Raw genomic sequence first — 12,355 nt, forward strand, 5'->3', positions numbered from 1 at the left:
AGGATTCTGTCATAGGGAACTATTGGAGAACTTTTCTTAAGGAGTTTGTTCAGAAACTTGTATAGAAACTTTCTTAATGAGCACTCGACAAACGCATTTCGAGAACATACACAAAGTCCCAGCTATGGACTTGGTGCATCATCATAACCGAGGTCTCTTGCATTTCCCTACAAGTAATTGGATCTCATATGGAGATGTTTAGTGAAGTAGAATGAAAAAAATTGAATGCAACTACACAAGAACTAGTCTGTAACTGTCGTTCGGAATCAGTTTTGCGCAGTGTTAACTGAAACATGGATATCTGACTCATACGGAGTCCGTTTTGGCTCCACAAGTATTCAAAACGTTTGCTACGACCATATGCTTCAAAGTATTCTTTCATAGGGAACTTTTGGAGAACTTATCGTAAGGAGTTCGTTCAGAAACTTGTATAGGAACTTTCTTCATGAGCACTCGACAAACGCATTTCGAGAACATACACAAAGTCCCAGCTATGGACCTAGTGCATCATCATAACCGATGTCACTTGCATTTTCCTACAAGTAATTGGATCTCATATGGAGATGTTTAGTGAAGTAGAATGGAAAAAATTGAATGCAACTACACAAGAACTAGTCTGTAATTGTCATTCGTTCAGAAACTTGTATAGAAACATGGATATCTGACTCATACGGAGTCCGTTTTGGCTCCACAAGTAGTCAAAATGTTTGTGACGACCAGATGCTTCAAAGGATTCTTTCATAGGGAACTTTTGGAGAACTTTTCCTAAGCAGTTCGTTCAGAAACTTTTATAGAAACTTTCTTAATGAGCACTCGACAAACGCATTTCGAGAACATACACAAAGTCCCAGCTATGGACCTAGTGCATCATCATAACCGAGGTCTCTTGTATTTCCCTACAAGTAATTGGATCTCATATGGAGATGTTTAGTGAAGTGGAATGGAAAAAATCGAATGCAACTACACAGGAACTAGTCTGTAACTGTTGTTCGGAATCAGTTTTGCGCAGTGTTAATGGAAACATGGATATCTGACTCATACGAAGTCCGTTTTGGCTCCACAAGTAGTCAAAACATTTGTGACGACTAGATGCTTCAAAGGATTCTTTCATAGGGAACTTTTGGAGAACTTTTCTTAAGGAGTTCGTTCTAAAACTTGTATAGAAACATTCTTAATGAGCACTCGACAAATGCATTTCGAGAACATACACAAAGTCCCAGCTATGGACCTAGTGCATTATCATAACTGAGGTCTCTTGCATTTCCCTAAAAGTAATTGGATCTCATATGGAGATGTTTAGTGAGGTAGAATGGAAAAAATTAAATGCAACTACACAAGAACTAGTCTGTAACTGTCGTTCGGAATCAGTTTTGCGTAGTGTTAACTGAAACATGGATATCTGACTCATACAGAGTCCGTTTTGGCTCCACAAGTAGTCAAAACGTTTGTGACGACCAGATGCTTCAAAGGATTCTTTCATAGGGAACTTTTGGAGAACTTTTCTTAAGGATTTCGTTCAGAAACTTGTATAGAAACTTTCTTAATGATATGATGCTTAAACTAAGCAGATGGTGTAACAAAGTAGAAGTAATGCAAGAGGTCAGATGCAAAATATGTGCGACCAATACAACCTTGGCAAGTTAGAGCATGCACCTTGATGGGTGAATAAGATAGACCATCCTCCACCATGCCAAGTTTGTTAGCCAGTGGATTGTTCCGCAATATTCCTCTCGTGCGCCCATTCTCATATTCATTTTGACAATGTTCAATACCTGACATGCATGAAAACATCAAAACAAGTGAGATTATCTTTGTAATGCAGAAGTGATCCTAATCCAAAATTTCCTCCCTGTAAACCCCTTTGTGATATCTCTGCAATTCTTCTAAGAGGTGCCATGCATGCTGTAATTTGGTGTGTGCACTAATATAATGTGGCCTACTACTCAAAATATGAGTGCTCCAGAAGTGATGATACTTCGCAGCTGATAGCTTCAACATATAGTAAAGAAGAACAAGTCAACTTGACCTGACAGATTCAAAATATACTAAGGGAGAATAACTCGACCTGACTAGTCGACCGCAAGAGAAGAGGATCATCTTAAAGAAGAGCAGAAGAGCAAGCAGATTGTAGATATTACAAGTCTTTCTATACAATGTCGGTTGGCCACCCATGATGAACCAGAGCGCACAGAGAAATACTATTCCTTCCGGTCTCTCCATATGTGGCTCACATGCATTTCGAAACTAAAGTAGGAACATTTAGCTGACCAATTAAACATCTCTCAGTTTTACTAATATCAGCATAATATCATATTTGAATTTGTACAACTAAGCTTATTTAGCTCGACGGGTGGAGCAGTGCTATTACGACACGAACCATGTAGGCTGATCGTGGTCATCATAAAATGGGGAAACCGTAAGCATGATGAGTATAGTGTTGACCGTGGCAGTGGGATGGCAGATCTGAAGCTGCAAACCGCGCAAAGGGTAGTTAGCAACCAATATTTGCTTTGAAATAACAACTAAGATTCGGTATGGACAAGAAAGTACAGTCAACAAGTGACAAAGAAATGCAATTCTGCTGTCTCTCTATATGTCGCGACATGCATTTGGAAACTCAAGTGGGACCTTTAGCTAACCAATTAAATGTGTCTGTTAACTAATATCAGTATCATATCACAATCATATTTGAACAACTAAGATTTGGAATTTTGAGTGTTGTGTTGTTTAGCTTGAAGGGTGGAGTAATGCTAGTATGAAAGAAAGCACCTACGCAGATCGTAGTAGAGTAGATAAAAGGGGAAAACCCTAAGCATCAAGAGTAAAATCAGGAAAGTGGAACTAGCTAGCCCAGTGGGTGGCGCACATGCTTTTCGAAACAAATATAGGAACATTAGGTGACCAATTAAACGTTCTCTATTTTAGTAATATGAGCATCATATCAGATTCGTATTTCAACACGTAAGCTTTGGAATTATGAGTGGCATGTTGTTTCGCTTGATGGGTTGAGGTCTTGAGGAGTAGTGCTAGCACGACACGAAGCAGTGAAGCACCTACGATGATGGTAGTGAATATAAAGGGGGGGAACCATAAGCTTTACGAGTATAGTGACCGTGACATGGCGGATCTGAAGGTGCAAACCGGACAAAGCTACTTCGCAACCAATGTTTGCATTCAACTAGCACTATGATTTGGTACGGACAAGAAAAGTACAATAAACAATTTAAGATCTATTTTCTGGGTGAGATCAATAACTTAAGCACATATGGAAGAGTACCACCTCTCTTGCGACGCCGTGTAGGCCCCTATTGATATGTTGAGCGTGCTGCAGGTGCGATGGCTGTCGGCGGCGGGGAAGAAGACTTTAGATGGCAGACAGCCGGGTTGGGGGATAAATCCTGTTGCCGTGGACGAGGCGGTCGTAGGAGCGGCAACGGCAAAGTGGACGACGGCGCCGATGAAGCGAGACGACGCGATGAAAGGATCCTGGTCCGGCGCCGTGGATGAGAGACGTCCATCTCTTGCAGTGGACGACGGGGTAGGGGTAGCGGCTCCGGCAAGGTGGAGGATGGGGTGGCGGACGGAGGAGGCTGGCCGCAGTGGGGAGGTTGTCGTGGCGCCGACGGTGTATGAATGGGGAAATGGAGGGGGAGGGGGGATCTCAAACTTTGGGACGCGCTTGTCTGAAATGTGGGAAAGTTACGAACTTATCCCCCGTTTAAAATTTCAGACATCACGTCGGTTGGGGATAGGACGGTAATCTCGCATCTCCCAAATATTTGCCGGTAACGATTTCGGGCGAGGAGAGGGTGTTTTGCCGCCCACGGTTGGCGCCCATGGTGTATGAACGGGGCTGATAGGTAGGGCGGTTGTGTCACGTCTGAGGGAAGTTACACATCTGCCCCTATTTAAAATATTAGCCTACATCGATTTCGGACGAGGAGAGTTTGTTTTCCCGCCCACCGTGGATGAATGGGGAAATGGAGGGAGAGACACATGTCTTTCGGACGAGCTTGAATCAAATGTGTTTTGCCGCCCACGTTTGGCACCCACCGTGTCTGAATGAGCTCAGAGGCCGTCGTGTCACGTCTGACTGAAGTTACTAGTCTACCCCTATCGACAAAAATGTAAATCCGGTCGATAAGGATGTCAAGTGTCAGGGGTAGACAGTAATTTCCATCTCGCAAACACTTGCTTCGGGCAGCCCACAAATGATAGTGGGTGTTTAGCCACTTCGTTCAAAACTTGGGAGAATTAGCATTCACGTTTGCCCTGGGCCCTGGCAACTAAATCCAAATCCAATTTTTATTCGATTACGAATATCCACAAATAATTCTACGTTTTGTTATTTATTTCTTCAAAACCACAACAAAGATTTATTCCACCTTTATATATGATTATGATTTAGAAATGCCGTGATCTTCGAATTCAGTAGGTTGGATACACTTTGAGTCAAACAGTTATTTCATCCAATACAATATGCTCACACGAAAAACAGTTCACCTTATGTCAATCATACAAGTACTGAGGATTACCTCGCCTAAAAAATTCGGATAATTACAACACATGGACAACATAGGGGGTCTGACAACATAATCCATTCAGAGACATGACACAACATGCAACTACAATAATCTAATGACTAATTCAACTGCTATCTAAAGAAGAACTGGGATTACCCTGGGCTTCAAATAGCAGAAGCAGCAGGACCTCCTCCGTCTTCAAATGCAACATTCTTACTTCCTCCAATTCTTGGGTTGCTTGCATAATGCGTGCAGATAATTGCATAATTTCCAGCTTCAAGATCGAGATTACCTCATTCATGGCAGCCACACCATCTCTTTCTGCCTCTAGTAGAGCCTCAAGAACTATAATATCTGTGCTCAGACTGCTCTCCGGCGGTGTTGCCTCTGAACTGCTACCATCTGGTAACCTGGATGGCGCACTGCTTCCACAAATAGATTCTGGGGTTGTACATTGTGTCCTAGTCTGAACGGCATCCTGAAAGGTTATCGCATGATCCAGGCAGTAAGCTTACATGGTAAATGACATACGAATTATTGCCAAGCATGGCAAGCTATATTTAAATGGTTCGAAGCAGCATCAGCCGAAAAGAAATTAAAATGGTAAGATGAAACTAGGGATGTAAGTGGCAAATAAACGACATCCGCCAGTCCCATCTAGTTAGTTTTTGCTAGCTCCCTGGTTCATTTTCCTCAAAAAACAAAAATTCTTTTGAACTATCATACCACTAGTGGACTTTAATCGGGATTAACCAGGACCCAGTTGACATCCCTAGTTGAAAGGGAGTGTACCACCGCCATATTTAAGTTGCCAAGGCATCTAAGCAGTTGAAATAATCTGAGAAAGCACTTAACAGTGTGGCCTCATATAAACTATGAAGACAGTCTTGTGATGAAGTTCAGAGGAAAAGTTAAGGACTCAAATAAACTAGGCATGCATTTCTTTACGATAGTACAGCAGGCACTGCTGACATATTGGCCAACTCATGTATAGCATAACAAGTAACAAACAAGCATTCGAATCAAGCAATATAGCAAAGCAGACAACTGAACTATTTGTTATTCTGTAGGATTACAGGTTGAGGGCACAAGCCAATAAAGCAGCCGACACGCATTACATTTCACATGTACTAAAAGACACTGGCATACCATATGTTGTTGTGAAGCCTCGCTGCTGTTGCAATGTTCTTTGAAGATATCGTCGGCATCCCGTGGTTGCAAATCTACTCTTTGTAGTTTATTCTGCACCCTCTATTTAGGTAAAATTAATTTTAATCGCATGCACTGGTTTGAAATGACCATCAATGGTTCATCTAAACTAATGAAAGAAGGGTGTGTGCATACACGACAATATATCTGCTTCCCTCTATTTTTATGCTTGTTCGAGGTGCCAGCCCCAAAAGAACAAATATTTTGCTTGATGGGGTTGGCAGCTCCATAATTAATAGAAGCATCAAATTAGTCATGCAACTTGGGAAGATCAAGAACACACAAAAAAGTAATGAACAAAGGCTCTTAGCAGTGATGTAATAGCTAGCATCAGAAAATGTAGGGTAAAACGAACAAAAACCAGCGGAACCACATGCTAGTTTGCTGATGTGTAATTAAGCATAGAGAACATGAAGCAGTCAACCAACAGGTGGCATCAGAACAACACCATTATCATAAATATAGCATGCAAGAAGTAAAATAGTAGGCAGTGATATCTAGGAAGTACAGTAATACTTAGGACAAAACTAAAGCATATTAACTATATGTGGACTGGAATGTAATTTAGCACATGTAACATGTTCACTGCCAGAAGTATGGCCCTACAGGTGCAAGAAGAATAACGCGTCTCATGAAAAACTGAATGATGCCCTGAAGAAATTCAAAGGTGCGGTTCTTATGCTAAGAAAGTGAACGTAGGCGCCGGCCGTTGGATAGTAGTACCTGATTCTCGGCGTCGTATGGGTATCGTTGGCATACTTGATAGCTAAGGATCATCGATGGTGCTCGTGTTGCAGTTGAGTTTGGGCCGGCTGTCGCCATCGCTGAAGCGGCTCCGGTGCTATGGTTGCGGTGCCTGTGGACATACAAGAAAGCTCATCTGTGGTAAGTGAACAGTTGCACGATAAAGAGAAAAACCGAAGGAGTACAGATCAAAATAACCCGATGAGGCTGTGGCATCGGTAAAGCAGGGCCGGTGGAGTTGAATATGGCGTCTGTGGAGCGGGTCCGGTGCAGTGGACGAAGGCTTCGGCGGGCGCGTTGTAGAGTGCTTTCGGTGAGGCGGATCTGTTGCGGCGGACGAGGGCTTGTATGAAGGGCCAGCGAAGGGATGGACGAGGGAGTCAGTGAAGGGCCTACACTGTGGTGGATGAGGGCACCGGTTAAGCAGATCCGGTGCGGTGGACCATGATGGCGGTCAAGGAGATCTAGAGCGGTGTACAAGCCAGTCGCTGAAGCGGCTCCGGTGAAGTGGTGAGTTGGCAGTTGGGGGTTCCAAGGTGCGGAAGGTAGATCCGTCGGGGTGTGAGGTCCACTGCTGCGGCGGAGGACTAGATTCGGCGGCTTGCCATGGTTGGGGGGGTCGGGGAGGGGAAGGGGAGGGGCTCTGGGGCAGAATGTTGGGGGCAAAGAGGGGAAAACAATGGAGTTACCAAAGAAACCCTTTTCCGTTCATGTGGCAGGGGTAAAACAGGAATATCGCAGGGCTAAACTTTCGGGCGCGAGATATTTCGATGTGAGCGGGAAGTTTGAAAGCTTTTGGCGCCTGAAATTATATTCTGCTCTTGTACGGCCGACTATGATATCATGGCCGAGAATTTGTTTGTTTTGAACACACAAAAAGTGCAAGTTTTGAAAATCAATGTCTCCAACTCGAAACTTAGATTGTCCATTTAATTCAAATATGGATCATTGAGCTACTACAATCAAATACCATCATATGGTCCAATTCAAATGAAATTCCAAATGTGTTTATCCTAAATATGATGACAAAAGCAAAAATGTGTATGTGTATGAATAAAGTGGATGATTATCAAGTTTGAACATGCCCGTATGTGTATATCTCTAGGTTTGATATATGAATTTGAAATCACGAAATCCCGGCTTAAAAATGTACCTCCGTTTAAATGAATTACAAAAGCTAATGATGGAGTCGAATTCCAAAATTCCAATATTAGGATTGTAATTCTGGTACATCAAAGTATGTCACGCATGTTCAAAAGTATCGTTATCTCATAGTCCAAACTGTGAAACAAATTGATCAACCTTGAGTGCACACACTATTGACCATGTATATCTCAATTACGCTAAAGTCCCTCAAATATAGACACCTCACTCTTTATCTGAAGCCATCCCCCCTCGTCGCCCCCCACACACACACAGAAGTCATTCTCTCCCCCAAACACCAACACACGAGCACATTAACACCCCTCTCTCTTCTAAAGTCCGGACCCCAATATAGGTCTCTATCACTTTGTCTCTTGGGCATGCACACATCTCCCCCACTCTCTAGCTAGGTCTCCCGGCATCTCTCTTTCCCAAGCACACGCACTATGTAGAGTGTATCTTTCCCATACACACGAAACGTCGCCCCCAAACGTCTATCTCCCTAGTTATGTGGTTCTCGCACACTCACCTCACACACCACCCCCACTGCAAAACAAGCACACTTTGTCTCCTTGTGCACCACTCTCCTCTTTCTATCTCTCCCATGTGCGGACCCGCCCCAGCTCCTCCCTGTATAGATATATGTCGTGACTCTTTCCATAGCTCCCTAATGTATCATCGTTCTCGATCTCGCACATTGTTCTCTACACCATCTATTCTAGATCTCTCATGAAGTCCCTATCACACACACGATGACTCGCTTCCCTTGCGTCTCCGTACATAGGCCAATTTCAAACAACATCAACATTGTCTCACTATCTATACACCATTTATGGACACAAACGGCCCTCTCTCGCCCCCTCTCTTCCTCTCTCTCTCTCTCCGTCGCTAGGTCTCTCTCTCTCTCACACCCCTCTCCCACACACAATCGATGTCTCTTCCAAATAGTCTGCTCCCCCCGGCCGCACCCATTCTATCCCGCTACTACACATGTCACACCATTCCCCCTTCCCTTATACTAGGTTTACATCATTAGTGGTCTCTCTACTCCACATACACACACTCCCTCTCACACACAAACGCGCGCACAAACACCCATTAGTCTGGATTCTCATCTCTCCCCATGTCCGCATGTGTATCTCGCACACTCACTCTCCAATTATGTATATGTGTCTCCACGTTACACAACACAAAGCCCCATGTACATGTCTCTCTCTATCCTCCACACACATAGACACAAAGAATTTGTTATCATTACCTCAGCCTCTAGACATATCACACACGCACACTTTCTCTCTCTCTCTCTCTCGCAAACACGCTCAACAAGGGTTTCCCCGTGAATAACTTACCATCTATTCATCAACAGTCATGGCAGTACGGCGAACACGAGACGTGAAAAGGAATAAATCTACATGTTCTTAGACCACCTAGTATGACTACTGGGACTAGAGCAAGCCAAAAAGCGCGCCGCCGTCACCCCCTCCTTATCGGCGACGGGAAAACCTTTGTTTTACACAGTCGAGAAGTCATTGTGCTAAGGCCTCACATGCTGAGGCGTTGAATAGAATGTAGATGCTAGTTTACGGAAACAAGTATCGATAATACGTTTGTATCTCCATACTTATATTTCTTCTCTTATAAAAAACCGAGTTGGTGATGATGGTAAGCGTGCCATCTTGCAATATAGACCGTCCGATCTATATCTGACTGATGGAAATTAAACTAAAAGATACCCGCACCCCTCTCCACATTTGCAGACAAGGCCTTCCCTCGTTCATCCTTATCTCCAACAACCTCATTGTTGAGCAATTAAGAAAGGAAGGCTCTAGAACAAACTGGCCTGGTGGCCGCTGCCGGCGTCGTCAATCCCCATGCCTCCGCTCAGTCCGACCACCAATCACCACCACGCCCCACTCCTCTTCACCTTATCTCCTATTTCTCGAGATATCATTAGTTTTTACACATGGGATTACTCCCGCATGGGTCAATCACAACGGGTGTTTTTATAAAAAAATCATCTTGATGTTCCGTGCAATGCACGGATCTTGCTAGTACTCCTACAGAAGACTAAGTTGGTGATGATGGTGTGTCTGACATCCGTCGTTTGTGACCATTAGATCTATATCTAACGACTGTGAGGTAAGTTGTTGACTTTTCTCACAAACATCTCACTTGTCTACCAATTTGCAGAAAAACCCATAATTAGTATCTTAAAACCAACCACATCACTCACTGACCTCACCAAAACAGCCCAAGAATATATTCTAATTGAAACATAATATATCTCTAGTGATATATGTATATCAAAATTAGAGTGTTTTGTATCAAGTTTGTGAATAAGTATTATTCTAATTATGATTCGTTGCAACGCACATGAACATTGCTAGTATTTCCAACCATGCAATTTCCCCCCTAGTATTCCATAGTTTCGAGTTTTCCATCAAGATATTAGTCACTCATGGTTGATATTTACTTTCAATCATGTACACATATGCACTATGCAACTAGCCTTGCTTATTGGGTTCCAAAGCTCCAGCTTTGGACCTAGTGCATCATCATAACTAAGGTCTCTTGTACAAGTAATTGGATCTCATATGGAAATGTTTAGTGAAGTAGAATGGAAAAAATCGAATGCAACTACAAAAGAACTAGTCTGTAACTGTCGTTCGGAATCAGTTTTGCGCAGTGTTAACTGAAGCATGGATATCTAACTCATACGGAGTCTGTTTTGGCTTCACAAGTAGTCAAAACATTTGTGACGACCAGATGCTTCAAAGGATTCTTTCATAGGGAACTTTTGGAGAACTTTTCTTAATGTGATATCATGCCTAGCACACCTGGTCGGAGGACATATTGTTATAGTTTTCTTTTAGCAGGGTTAGCCATTCTTCCATGAGGCAATTGTAAGACTTATTCTATAAGTTGTTCCTGGTGGATCCTTTGTGTATCCAAAGTCCGATCTTTGCTTGAAGACCATGTCAATGCTATCTCGAAGCATGTATGTGGTCCTCCTGTCATCAATAAGAACATTTGAAGCACAATGCTAATTTCCTTATCAATTATTCAAACACTGTTGTTTGGGTAATGTCATGAAATTCCTCTCCCCTTACCTAAATGGTTTTCTATTTCTATCCTTTCATGGATATCATGCTCTGTTTGTCCTTGGGAAGGATATACCCCTGAAATATGTGTTTAAACACATTTTCCTTTCCATTGTTCTATTTAATTTGATAAACATATTATCCTTTCGATTGTTTGGTTTAACCTTTCTTGAGGTCTATATGATCTAAGCAGTAATATTCTCCTGCTTATGTAAACACCTTGGTGTACAATTCTGTCAGCAAGACCCTATTACTATTGTTGGTGACATTCTGGTAACCACCGATGGACAAGAACTTTGCCTATTGGTCCGCCTCGTTCAACGAGCAGAAAGATGGTTCTCTTCGTCCCTCGCCCTTGGTACCGATGTTATTGCCGGCATAACTGACATGCTATCCTCTGACATGCCTTGCTTACATGATCATGCAAGACGTCACCGCCCTTCCTACTTTTAACCCACATGGTGGGCCCATAACCCACAGTTCCACATGATCAAAACCTGACTCTTGTGTACACCCCCCCGTTTCCAAGGTTATTCCTGACGCTTGGCTTCGTGTGCAATTTGCGAGCCACCTTCCTAATGATCTATTCTGGTATCAGACACAATACTTATTCTCGTTGCTCTGGACCCCGTTCACACCTTGTTTCAGGCAACGAACGAATTCCTATCCGCTTGAAACTTCTTATTGCACCTTCTTACCTTGCTCTCGATATTTCCTTAAGTTTCAATTCGAGAGTTACTTTCCGCCACCTTCCCCGATGTTATCGACCAGCTAGTCAAGCTTGCAGAGGTCCGTTCTCCCAGAATACCCACCCTTTATTCTTCCGTAAGTACGATGGAGTTCCTAAAGAAAGGATGCCGATTTTGTCATGATGACCCGAAGCATAGAAATGAAGTCATCAACGTAATGGATCGACCTCTTCGAGAAGAGCAACCAGGACTGAGAAGATTCGTTAGAATTTTGTAACCAGACCTTTCCCCCGTTTTCCACCTCTTAAATCTCGGGACGAGATTTCTTGTAGTGGAGGTGAATTGTGGCGTCCGGGTAATTAAGCTACAGTAACCCTCTGGTAATGATGCCACGTCACCGCGATTACTGTTGCTAGTCTCGTGTTAGTTCAGAACCGACCCAAATTCAAATTTGAATTAAATGCAAACATCAAAAGTTTTCAAACATTAAAACTAAAATGTCCAAGCTGGGACAAATAAATCCTATGTAATAATGGTGGAGAAACCACACTTGTATAAAATGTGTAAATACTCAAAAATGAATAAAATAGTAGCAAAAACAATTAGTTAAATGATTATAAAATAATAAAAAATTACAAACTATTTTATATTAGGCGCCAAGTTAATTGTGGTAGTGGCATAAGTATTAATAATATTTTAGGTACAACTTGGGTATTTCATAAAAACAAAAAAATAATAAAACAAAAAACAAGAAATAAAAGAAAATAGAAAACAGTAACTAAACTAAAACAAAGGAGAACCCCCCAACTCGGCTTCGGCCCACCAGACCGCCTTGCCGGCCCAACCGGCCGTGCCCCCCACTCCCTTATCCCATCCCCGCTCCCCCGAACCATAACCACTCCCCCACTCACTCCCACTCCCCCCCACGTTCCACTCCTCTCCCCCG

This window comes from Triticum aestivum, chromosome 1D, assembly GCF_018294505.1.
Source record: "Triticum aestivum cultivar Chinese Spring chromosome 1D, IWGSC CS RefSeq v2.1, whole genome shotgun sequence".
In the NCBI taxonomy this organism is placed as follows: Eukaryota; Viridiplantae; Streptophyta; class Magnoliopsida; order Poales; family Poaceae; genus Triticum; species Triticum aestivum.